The sequence below is a fragment of the Lactuca serriola genome, chromosome 3 (genome assembly GCF_051521515.1).
Source record: "Lactuca serriola cultivar US96UC23 chromosome 3, Lser_US96UC23_V15, whole genome shotgun sequence".
NCBI lineage: Eukaryota > Viridiplantae > Streptophyta > Magnoliopsida > Asterales > Asteraceae > Lactuca > Lactuca serriola.
The window spans coordinates 55,308,947-55,321,871 of record NC_136410.1 but is presented as its reverse complement, the minus strand read 5'-3'; the positions used below and the strand labels follow the sequence as shown (position 1 = coordinate 55,321,871).

Sequence of the window (12,925 nt, the reverse complement as noted above, 5' to 3'; positions counted from 1 at the left end):
GCCGAGTCCCTCCTTGAACTCGTTGAGTTCCTCAATCTTCATAACCCAAAACCATTGCCAACTCGCCGAGTCATCTCCTAGACCCAAAACCATTTCCAGTCGGATTCAAAGCTTCCAAAACATAGATCTGGTCCCCTAGGACTAAGTTACCACGTAAAGTTGCTAACTTTACGTTCATGCATGGTGCCATGAAGCTAATAACACCAAAACTCAACTTCTAAAGAGATCTAAGGCGTGGAGAAGGTCCAAGACTCAATAAAGCTGGCAACTTTGAGTCTCATAAGGCCATGGACATCTAGATCTGAAGTCATAACTCTAGAACATGCTTACATCCATGAATGGTTCCAAAATAGGCTCCTTAAGGCCCTAAACTACTCCATGAAGAGATCTAGTAAATGAATTGTCGAGGTATAGACTTTATACCTCAATAAGGCTGCTTTGACAAAAAAAAATCTCTGGATCCAAGGCTTCTTTTTTCAGCCAAGCACTTCTAGCTTCCACTCCTTCAAGGAAATACCAAAGAATCACTCTCTTTTCACTCACACACACTCAAAAGGCTCAAGATCATGAATTAGGGTTTTGCTGGACCGAGGGAGGCGATGAAGGAGGCCACAATAAAGTGGTAAGGTGCTTAAATATGGTGCAAACCCTGAAATAAGGTTAATATCTAATGATGTCTTTGACTTCATTTTCTTACATGGAGTAAATAAGGTTAATGTCTAATTTAATGTAATGCCACGTTAGGAATATAACCGGTTGTTACGTTTACTCAGTGTGTAATGGTTCAATTAGAAAGTCAATCTTAACATTAAAGACTAATTGCGCAAAAAAAATTGAATGACTAAAAGTGTAAATTCGCCAAACCTTTTTTAGGCTACAATATCAATTAAGGAACAAATAAAGTGCATATGTATATCATGACATTTTATGGCATTAACGAAAAAGTATGTTAATTTTAAATATTATTTACTTGCAAACCATGTCACTATAACTTATGTAGATATCTCATATATAAGGAAATATGATATGTATTAGGTAACATGACATATGGGTTTTTGACGGGTATGCTTACCCCAAAAGAACTATCTCAAATACGCATAATGTTAAAAGTAAATATCAAATGTTTTGGTCATTTTTCATCCCAAAACATCACCAATCACATAGTTAATCATTTATGTGATTATATATATTAAGATTCACTTAAAACACTATAATTTGTGTTCTAACATTCTTAGATCTAAATTCCATTAAACATTAAAACCAATTTTTCTCACATTTTTTTTGTCAAAAGCCTTGAAACCAAATAGAGACCCTTTAACCTTTTGTGGTTTTAACAAAGTCTTAAACAACATCTATTGATCTTATCCTCTTGACTTCACACACTCTTTTGATTTTAATTTTTCTTTCATTGAAAATAAAAAGGAGCTTAAAGTCTTAAATCCTAACAAAAATTTATTCTCCTGACAAACTTTCATTTTAACTTGGCCACTTAACCTTGTAGAATTTAAAAGTGAGCCCAACTCCTGATTGACAATCAAGCCGTTTTGTAAACCTGAAGGCGATAAATCGTCATTGTAATGGCCCGGCCCAAGACAGCAACCAGCCCATTAAAAAAACGAACGTTATACTTCCAGCCAGTTCCAGGGTTTCAGTGTTCAAAATACATCAGTTTTATCTATATATAATCAAATCATATGCTCGACTTTTGGAATCACAGCCTCACAGAATACAGATACATCTTCTACACTTGGATCGTAAGTTTTTCATATTAGAGTTTTTGTTTGATTTTAGAGATTAATCTGCATGTAGCACCCCGGGCTTCTCTGAAAATACAAATTGGATGAAGAAGAAAGCCCCAATGCTCGTGCTAAATCAGATATACAGCCGTCAAGTGTTGCAGTTCAGCCTGTTTGTACCTTTTTCCATGGCCGTTTCTGTGTCAAATCGACCGCTACAGATAATCAAATCAAGCTTATAGCTCTATCAATTTCATATGTTCTGCCTCACCACACCTTAAGCCTTTTTCCTTAATTTCTATTGGAAAGAGGTCTAGTCATGGAGGCATATAGTGAACCCTAGGCGGCGTTAACGTGGAGGTTTAAATTATATTACTGTTTTTTCCTCTAAAAATTTCCGCTATATTTATTCATTCGTTTCTTGCGCTTTATGTTGATTAATCTGTTTCTCGGCAATGACTTGATGATTTATCCGCGCTTCTGAGAGTGATCAATGAAGTAAAGGATATAAAATGGTTGAATTTCTTAATATGAGCCGATTCTGTATAAATCTAAATTTAATTTGATTTTTTGATGGTTGATTTTGTGATTCTTCAAGCTTTTTGTAATCTCTCGCAGTGATGATTAAATATACAGCTTTAAGCCAGTTCTGCTTCTGAGAATTCATGATAGATAGAGCTGTTTTTTACTCTGAGCTCTGATTCATAATCTTTTAGTTTCCGAATGTAAAATAACTTATTTTTATAGATTTTTTTGTAGATTTTAAGTAAGCCGATGATGATATAATCCAAATGTTGGAGGTATAGGGGATCCAAGACCTTGTTTTACAGGGAGAACCACTTGGTGAAGCTGTATTTCAGATGATATTACCGGATTTAACTGAGGTGCTATGTATTTTTTATGACTAATCTTATTGATATTTGATTCATTTAATTCGATATGATTTATTGAGTTTTAACTGTACTCTTTGCCTTGAAATACACAAACGGTTTGGAGTCTGAAAAAACTCAGAGAGCAATGTGTTGTCATCAGCTTCTTCTTTCGTAACATTAACGAGATTGGAGTTAAATAACAGCACTAGATTTTTAGAAAAAAATGTCTACTACGATGCTACCTACATCGTGGGTTTTGTTTTTATTCTTTAAATGGAATTTGTGTGCTTTTTTGTTATTTTGTTGAATCAGCAGTCTCTTTATTTTTAAATATGACTCTTGTTGATCATTAATGGAATTTGTTTTTATAACAAAAAAATGTAGCAAAATTTGATAAGTAGAGAACGTGAATCAAAATCAGTTGGCATGACAGTGGTCTGGGAACATTTGATGTAGGATACTGGAACTGGATTGCCATTTGTTGATAAATGTTCTGCCGACAAGCTTCTGTGGCCTAGTTTTTGTTACGCTACGTGGTATAATGGAGGATATAAGGTCATGTGAGATGCAAAAGTTCCAACAAATTAACATGTATATTGTGATGTAGGTTGATACAAACAGATATTGTGTAAATGTGTAATGAAAGAACAAATGACTAAACTTGTGTTTGTTAAAACCTTATTGAAAAGATGGTTGTGGTGAAGATTGTGGAATGCCAAGAACTTGTGTTTGTTAAAAACTTTTGACTTATATGGGTAATTATGTTTCAAGATCGTTCAAAAAATTCCATTTAAGTTTGATGTGTTCAAAAAATTCCATTTAAGTTTGGTGTGTTCAAAAAACACCATACAAGTAAAGAATTTGTACAAAAAACACCAACGAAGTACAATGTTTCAAAATCGGTCAAAAAATATCATCCTAAGTTTGGTATGTTCAAAAAACACCATCTAAGTAAACTTTTTGTACAAAACACACTAACAAAATATATGTTTTGTTCAAATATTACCCAACGGTAATTGACTCTTATATGTTAAATGATGACTTGGCTTAACTATTATGACATGACATAATAATTATTAACAAAACAATAACTGATATATTCCTCCTTTAAAACTCGATTTAGGGTTTCTTCTTCTTATCCTATGATTGCTCTTCTTCTAAAGTGATGATCTCAAACTCAAGTCCAAAACCTAATTCTTAATTAACTAAAGGCAAAAAGGGCTCCTTTACCCCTCCCTTAATGGGCCTCCCTCCCCTTAAGGCTCAAATCTATAAAAAGCCCCAAAGGTCATCCAAGCCCAACTATAAGGCCTCTAAGGCCCAATATGGCCCAAGAACCCCATCATGGCCTTAAGCCCAAAAAATGATCTGCTACAATCAGGTGGACCTAAGGACCAACTTAAACAAGTCCATGCATACGCCCAACATATGTTGAAGCCTCTGAGATACGGATTTCAAGCCAGTATGCCTGACGTACTCCTAGCGTACCCCCAACATACTCTGCTAGGGTCAAGAACCACCAATCTTCCGAAGGCCATAACTTCTTCATTCCAAGTCCGATTTCGTCATTCTTTAGACCCTCGGTATGGTTATCTGATGCCTAAATTAGCTCTCATGGATAAGTTATGGCCTTTGGAAGATTAGCGGTTCTTGACCCTAGTCGAGTACGCTAGGAGTACAACGGGCGTACTAGCTTGACATCCAAATCGTAGAGGCTTCAACATATGTTAGGCGTATGCATGGACTTGTTTAAGTTAGGCCTCAGGCCCACCTAATTGTAGCAAGTCATTTTTTGGGCTTAAGGCCATGTTGGGGGTTCTTAGGCCATATTGGGCCTTAGAGGCCTTATAGTTGGGTTTGGATGCCTTTTGGGGCTTTTTATGAGTTTGGGCCTTAGGGGTAGAGAGGCCCATTAAGGCAGGGGGAAAAGAGCCCTTTTTGTCTTAAGTCAAGAATTAGGGTTTTGGACTTGAGTTCGAGATCATCACTTTAGAAGAAGAAGAACAATCATAGGAGAAGAAGAAGTCATTCGTTAATGAAGAAACCCTAAATCTAGTTTTAAAGGAGAAATATATCATTTATAATAATTATTATGTCATGTCATAATAGTTAAGCCAAGTCATCATTTAACATGTAAGAGCCAGTTACCAGTAGGTAATATTTGAACAAAAAATATAGTTTGTGGTTTTTTTTTGTACAAAAAGTTTACTTGGATGGTGTTTTTTGAACATACAAAACTTGGATGGTGTTTTTTGAACGATTTTGAAACATAGTTACCTCTTTGAGTCATTTCCTCTTGTTTTTTTTCTTTTACTTATTTTTTACCGGTAGTTGTCGGTTACCACATGGCTAAATTTGAACAAAGAATATACTTCGTTGGTGTTTTTTGTACAAATGCTTTACTTGGATGGTGTTTTTTTGAACACATCGAACTTGAATGGTATTTTTTGAACAATTTTGAAACATAGTTACTTATATAAGTCATTTTCCCTTTAAACAAACCTAATTCGAGATACATGCTCAAACCATAAAAATAACCAACTTTTGAATTTAAACAAACCTAATTCGAGATACATGCTCAAACCTTAACAATAACCAGACAAAAAGCAAATGAAAATGGAACACAACCTATTAAACGTAAATCAATTTAAACAATCAATTTATCTCCCCCAATTTAAACAATGACACTCAACTTTTGTTGTTGACAATGACACGGTTGGCTGCAATTTACTTAGCCATGAAATTGGGCTTGATCCGTACTTTAACATGTATCCTGTGGTTGATCGTGTTACGTCTAAATCACTGGCGTAATAAGCTTCACAAAAACCCATTAGTTGTGAGTTTGACTCCCTCTTAAAAAGAACTCCTTTCCCCACGCTTCCCACATAACAGAGCACTCTACAAATGGCATTAAGGCAAGGTTGTTTGGGATTTTGCATGTAACGACTCAAGACTCCAACAACAAAGGAGATATCAAGGCGAGTGAGAGTCAAGTAAATTAGGCTTCCCACCATTTTCCTGTATGTGGTTGGGTCTTCAACATCCTTACCCAAATGAGCATACAACTTTGTACCAGAATCCATAGGTGTTGGCGCTGGTTTGATGTTCAGCATACCAAACTTGTGTACGACATCAGTAGCATATTTCTTTTGATGCAACAATATTCCATTGCTAGAATATTCCAGTTCTAGACTGAGGAACCGGGACAACCTACCCAGATCTTTCATCCAAAAATGAATACATAGGTTACTCTTTAGTTGAGTAATTTCCTCCGGCACATCACCTGTAATAATTAGATCGTCCACATACACTAGAACCACCACAACTTTATCATGATATGTTTCATAAACAAACTTGCATCTGCATTCATTATCTTGAACCCATTTAGCTCTAAAAATTCAGTTATTTTCCCGAACCAAGCCCTCGGGGACTGTTTTAGACCATATATTACTTTCTTTAACTTGCACACATAATCCGAGTACACCTTACTTTCGAACCCCTTAGGTTGCTCCATATGGATGACGTGATCCAAGTCCCCGTACAGAAATGCATTGTTAACATCCATTTGCCAAAGATCCACTGTTTACTTGATGCAATCACAAGCAAAACCCGAATTGTAGTCAACTATTGTCATACCCCCGAACCAGACGGCGGAAACATCTGAGGGCTCTTGTGACTTAATTGAATACCATCACAGTGATTATACATGAATCATAACATCATTCATCACCATGCATTGAAATATTACAACTGATATTGTTTACATTCAATACATTGTTTTAAACATTACAATTCCATAACATAAACCGTTTGATCATTAATCTAAGCAAAACACCATGATATAACTTGATACATATTCGTCTGTTTACCTGTTACCTGAGAATACAAGTTATTTTGAAAACGGTCAACATATGAAATGTTGGTGAGTTCATAAGTAATGTTATGGAAAAATGATTTTGTGTGAAGATTGCAAACCCAGAAAATCCGATATTTTCTGAAAAGAGTATTTGTAAAAAAAAGTGTGAAGATCCGTAAATATGCTTGTCGATTTTGAAAACATGAATAATTGTTGAACTTTGTATACATCACATAGGTTAAAATGTTGAACTCCCCGGGAAAACCCGATGTTTTCCCAATGCGTAAATTACATGACTTGTTTATTGTTATACCGATACGACGATTGTTTTTTGATTACCCAGGTGACATTGGATTAATTAAGGGTTGTAAGTTGTTACAATCACGCACTATTGAAAATGACTAGTTTATAACTACAAATTATGAACGATCCTTGAGGCGTCGTCCATACTACTCACATAATCCAACCACCCTGACTTCTTTTGTTTAACGTCACGAATCTGCTTACTCGGTTTCTCATAGCCCCACAACCGAGGAGAAAGGAGGGTAAGAAGCCTCCTTTATTTCCATAAGTCATTCAAGGCTATCGGGAATGCGAAAGGCACTTGGCCCGACTCGCATTTGACTTCTCGACTTCGCTAGCAGTACTAATGGGCCCTTGGGGCCCAACAGCACGATAGAGCTATTGAAAGTCCTTTTACATGGAATTAGGTTATAGAAGGCCCATTAACATGTAAGCGCGTCCCCTTCGGGCCCAAATATCATGCTATTGGGCTAGCAAGGACCAACAAGCACGATTTGAAACTTTCAAGCCCAAAGATTGAATATTGACTCCTCGTAGTTATCGCGTGTTTATTGAAGTACTATGGTTTATTGATTTTTGTTTTGTTTTTGATTCAAGACCGAATCAATTCGTTTGGTAACGATATTGGTTGTTGAATGTGTATTCGTTATTACGTTTCGCCGGTAGTCGTGGATCTCGTATTTTGTCTTAGGGGATTTGTTTGTTTGAAAGTAAGATTTTTATCTTTTTACAACCCTTCTTTTATAAAGTTAACACTTTTAGTCCTTTATATAAAAGAATTTCCATTTTAGTCCTTAAACCATTTTTCTTGACACTTTAGTATCATAACATGTTGGGAAGACATTTTTAGCCCAAATTTGTTTTGTAAACAGCTTAAGTCCTTCCAAAATGAAGTTTCTCGGTTAGAACCCTCAATTTCGCAACTTTGTCAATTTTGGCCCAAAAGAGAAAAATTTTACATTTTTGATCCTTTTTGAATTTGAAAAACATTTTTGACGTTTGAAATGGTTTTAATACACTTTAACCCCCCTGTTTTACAGAAAACTTCCTTTTCAGACCCTCCATCTTAGAAATCTCGCAATTTGGGCTCATTGGGCCGAAAAGCCCAAATTTAGCCCATTAAATTCAAAATTTACATTTTAAGCCCCTCAAAAATGTTGATGTTCAGTAAATTGTTATAGAAACTGTTTGGACCCTTTTGAACCTCCAGAAATTATAATTTGTCGGTTTGGGCCCTTAGTTTTGTATTTTTGACAATTTAAGCCCAAAAATGGGTTTTATGTCCAAATATGTTCATCCTAACCAAATGAACTATTTTTCTTGACTTGAGTAGTGTAAAATGATTTAGGTTAGGTTTATTTGCTTTCCTATGTTTTAGATCTCGGTTTTACACACTTGTTGAATAACATATTCATCACAAACACAAGATATCACACACATACATGCATCAAATCACACATAGCATACATTTACACATAGATCTACACATTTACTTGTATTCTCCCCTGTAAAAACTCATAAAAACCGAAAAGAAGGGGTATGAAACTCACCTTGTGGTTTGTATTTGGTTTTGATGAAGATTTGAGAGAAGATTTCGGCCCTAGCACCCTTTTGAGGAAGTTTTCGAACTTAGATGATTCCAGGGAGTTAGATCATGAATTTGCTTGAGTTAAGATGAGATGTTTGATAAACTAAGAGTCTAGATTATAAATCTAAATATAAACTTACCTTAGATCATGATTTTTGTGGAAAGTCTCTTTGAAAAGCTCTTTATTCTCGAAAATTTGATGAAGAAAGGTGAGGATGTTCTTTGAGAGAGGTGTTTAATAAAAATTGGATGAAGTGTGTATGTTTGGGAGCTCTCGGTCGAGAATCAAGAAGAAGAAGAGAGAGAGAGTTGAGATGACTAACTTAGATGCATGTTGGTCCATGGATGGAGGTATGTGATGTATAAATGAGGTGGCAATCTCACAAGTCAACTATTCATTATTTGGGTTAGGCTTGGGCCGAGATTTGGAGAGGGAAAAAGAAAAGGATTGGGCCTTGTATGCTTAAGCCTTTTTCATGGTTATGTTAAGTGGTGTTTGGTCCAAATAAATATAAATGTGATTTTTATGACCTATTAGGGCTAAATTAGATTAATTATGGCCCAATATGGTTCATTTAAATAATTTATTTCATTCTAAGCCCAATATGGCCCAAAATATTGAAATAAATGGAAGTGGGTCCAATTAGAGCCCATTTAAGAGTTCTAAGCCCAAGATAGTCAAATTGGAAGCTTATTGGTCCATTGGGCCCAATAAGGAAGTTCCTAGTCCAAAATGGACTTAAACAAGAACTTCTAGGGTTTCCAATTGCTTGTTGACTACTTGCAATGCTTGTATGAGGTGTTTGATTGAAATTATGTTGTCATAGAGTAAGCATCATGCATGCTTTCATGTTTTTGATTCATAGTTGACATAAGTGTTGTAGTTACAAGGCACAAAAATTTCTAGTTGTGACATCATCCCCCGTTAGAGGGAATTTCGTCCCGAAATTCTTTTGAAAGCTAGATCTGAGAATGCTAGAATAGATGAGGGTACTTTTGCTTCATTCGGTCTTCGCGTTCCCACGTGAATTCTGGCCCATGCTTCTCGTTCCACCGTACTTTCACGATCGGGATACGACTTTGCTTAGTACGCTTCACCTCCTTGTCCATGATTTCGACTGGTTCTTCCACGAACAGGAGATTCTCATTGATTTCAATTTCGTCAAGGGGAATGACGAGAGTTTCATCTGATAGGCACTTCTTTAGATTGGAAACATGGAACACGGGGTGTACACTGCTTAGCTCAGCGGGTAGCTGCAGTTTGTACGCCACTGGACCTATTCGGGCAACGATCTCGAAAGGTCCAATGTATCGTGGGTTCAGTTTTCCCCGTTTTCCGAAACGAATGAACCCTTTCCAAGGTGAAACTTTTAACAGTACTCGATCCCCGACCTGAAACTCTAAGGGCTTTCGCCATTTATCAGCGTAGCTCTTTTGTCGGTCGCGCGAGGCTTGTAGTCGAGCTCTGATTTGAACTATCTTTTCTGTTGTTTCACGTATGATCTCCGGTCCCGTTAACTCCTTGTCCGATGCTAGTTCCTTTGCTAGCTGGGTGTCGCCCACCTCAGCCCAACACAACGGTGATCTACACTTACGTCCATATAACGCTTCGAAATGGGCGACCTTGATGCTTGAATGATAACTGTTGTTATATGAGAACTCAACCAAGGGTAAGTGGGTATCCCAAGACTTCCCAAAGTCTATCACACATGCGCGAAGCATGTCTTCGAGCGTCTGGATGGTTCGTTCGCTTTGACCGTCCGTTTGTGGGTGATAAGCGGTGCTCATGTCGAGATGGGTTCCAAGTGCTTTCTGAAGTGATTGCCAAAAACGTGAAGTGAATCTACTGTCTCTATCTCAGATGATAGACACTGGTACCCCGTGAAGCCTCACAATTTCTCGGATGTATATTCGTGTCAGTCTCTCCATCTTGTAGGATTCTTTTATTGGCAGGAAATGGGCAGATTTTGTCAGTCGGTCAACTATTACCCATATAGTGTCTAATCCATCTGACGTCTTGGGTAGCTTGGTCACAAAGTCCATAGAAATCCCTTCCCATTTCCACTCGGGGATTACTGGTTACTGTAATAACCCTAAGGGCTTCTGGTATTCCACCTTTACTTTGGCGCAAGTAAGGCACTTGCTGACATATGTGGCAATTTCTGCGTTCATGTTAGGCCACCAATAATGTTGTTTAATATCCAAGTACATTTTGTCCGAACTTGGATGGATGGAGTATCGCGTCTTGTGAGCTTCATTCATGACTACCTCCCTAAATCCTCCAAGTTTAGGGACCCAAATACGGTTCATGAAATAGTATACTCCGTCATCTTTTACCTCTAGATTCTTTTCCATTCCGCGTAATGCTTCGTTTGCTCTGTTTTCCGCCTTCATGGCATCTGACTGGGCTACCCTGATCTGAGTGGTTAGGTGAGATTGGATGGTTATTGAGAGAGTTTTCACACGACGATTAGAGTACTCTTTCCGGCTCAAGGCATCGGCTACCACATTAGCCTTGCCTGGGTGGTACTTGATTTCGCACTCATAATCGTTTAATAGTTCAACCCATCTTCTTTGTCTCATATTCAACTCTTTTTGATTCAGGATGTGTTGGAGACCCTTGTGGTCCGTGAAGATGGTGCACTTCGTACCATAGAGGTAATGCCTCCAAATCTTCAGAGCGAAGACCACTGCTCCCAATTCCAGATCGTGGGTTGCATAGTTCACTTCGTGTGTCTTTAGTTGGCGGGAGGCGTAAGCTAAACCCTAATTTGACGTGTCACAGTAGACCACGAAATCTTCCGTTCCCTCTGGTAGAGATAGTACCGGGGCACTGCAGAGTGCTTGCTTCAGAGTTCGGAATGCAACTTCTTGTTTGTCCGTCCATTTGAATGGTACGCCCTTTTGTGTAAGCGAGGTAAGTGGCTTGGCGATCTTAGAGAAGTTCTGAATGAACCTCCTATAGTAGCCTGCTAGGCCTAAGAATTGGCGAATTTCTGTGGGTGTCGTCGGAACTGCCCATCCTTCAACGGCTTTGACCTTAGAAGGATCCACATGTATTCCTTCCCGACTAACAACATGACCTAAGAAGTTCACGCTACGGAGCCAGAACTCACACTTGGAGAGTTTTGTGTATAGTTTCTCCGTCCGCAGGGTTTCCAGGATTTGTCAGAGATGTTGGCCATGCTCTTCTTCGTTTCGGGAATAGACTAGAATGTCGTCAATGAAAATGATAACAAAGTTGTCGAGGAATGGTCGACAGATTCGGTTCATTAGGTCCATAAATGCGGCAGGGGCATTCGTTAGACCGAAGAGCAATACGACAAATTCATAATGTCCGTAACGAGTTCGGAAAGCGGTTTTGGGTATATCCTCTTCCCGGACCTAGAGTTGATGGTATCCAGATCGTAGATCTATCTTAGAGAAGTAACTAGCTCCCTGGAGCTGGTCGAATAGATCGTCGATTCGTGGGAGTGGATAGCGATTTTTGACAGTGAGTTTGTTTAGCTCCCTGTAATCGATGCACATCCTAAAAGATCCGTCCTTCTTTTTGACAAAGATGACTGGAGCTCCTCATGGCGAGTAGCTGGGTCGGATGAATCCTTTGCCCAGGAGTTCGCTGAGTTGGCTGGACAATTCCTGCATCTTAGCAGGAGCTAGTCAGTAAGGCGATTTAGCGAGGGGAGTTGCTCCTGGACAATTCCTGCATCTCAGTAGGAGCTAGTAAGTAACTTTTGGCTCTATGGTTGGCTGCTCTAAGACTTCACTTTCTTTATCCATTGGTTCTTGAATTTCAAATTCAAGATTTACTTGAGATGCTTCGAGGCTAGACATGAGTTGCTGAGTGTCAGGTAGAATTTCATTGTTTGAGGACCACCAAGATGAATTCTCATCAAATATCACATTTCTAGACACACACACCTTCCCAGTATCAGGATTGCAACAACGCCACCCTTTCCTTTGTGTGTCATAACCTACGAAAACACAACGAATAGCCTTCTTTTCCATTTTATGGCGAAGATGACTTGGTACAAACACGTAACAGACGTAGCCAAACACATGAAAGTAACTTACATTTGGTTTAGTTCTGGTCATCTGCTTATATGGTGACATATACTTGAGACTTTGAGATGGTACCCGGTTAACAATGTAAGCAGTTGTATACATAGCTTCTGCCCATAACCGACCAAGCATATTCTTATCATGCATTAAACTTCCGGCCACCTCGGCGAGGTGCCTGTTTTTGCGTTCTGAAACGCCATTTTTTTGGGGCGTATTCGGACACGTAAACTGTCTTTCAACTCGCTTTTACTTGAGATATTCTCCAAAATCAGCCGACGTGTACTCACCACCATTGTCAGATCTCAAGCACTTGACATGATTTCTGGAAGCTATTTCTGCTTCAGTCTCGAATTCTTGTATTTTGAGAATACCTCGGACTTCTCCTTCATAAAGTAAAGCCATACAAATCGTGAAAAATCATCGATAAACGTCACCATGTATTTCATACCTGACATTGATGATTGCTTGATTGGGCCAAACACATCTGAGTGTATAAGTTCCAATGGGG

The 12,925-nt window shown here is 38.3% G+C and overlaps 1 long non-coding RNA gene and 5 other non-coding genes across 8 annotated transcripts; all 6 read left to right on the top strand.

Annotated features, from left to right (window-relative positions):
- The first annotated feature begins 1,660 nt into the window (after positions 1-1,660).
- LOC145092307 (uncharacterized) lies at positions 1,661-3,311 on the top strand. Of its 3 annotated transcripts, none has more exons than XR_013702482.1 (2): positions 1,661-1,754; positions 2,484-3,311. It is a non-coding gene; the product is annotated as an uncharacterized LOC145092307 (long non-coding RNA). The 3 variants fall into 3 exon arrangements; XR_013702480.1 differs by having other exon boundaries at positions 1,661-2,096; positions 2,496-3,311; XR_013702481.1 differs by having other exon boundaries at positions 1,661-2,096.
- LOC145096525 (small nucleolar RNA snoR134) lies at positions 1,800-1,959 on the top strand. The gene has a single exon (XR_013703928.1). It is a non-coding gene; the product is annotated as a small nucleolar RNA snoR134 (small nucleolar RNA).
- Positions 2,187-2,274, top strand: LOC145096516 (small nucleolar RNA U36a). Its single transcript, XR_013703920.1, has one exon. It is a non-coding gene; the product is annotated as a small nucleolar RNA U36a (small nucleolar RNA).
- LOC145096488 (small nucleolar RNA Z223) lies at positions 2,349-2,437 on the top strand. The gene has a single exon (XR_013703894.1). It is a non-coding gene; the product is annotated as a small nucleolar RNA Z223 (small nucleolar RNA).
- On the top strand, positions 2,507-2,622 carry LOC145096496 (small nucleolar RNA Z278). Its single transcript, XR_013703901.1, has one exon. It is a non-coding gene; the product is annotated as a small nucleolar RNA Z278 (small nucleolar RNA).
- On the top strand, positions 2,713-2,821 carry LOC145096508 (small nucleolar RNA snoR97). The gene has a single exon (XR_013703913.1). It is a non-coding gene; the product is annotated as a small nucleolar RNA snoR97 (small nucleolar RNA).
- Positions 3,312-12,925: the final 9,614 nt, after the last annotated feature.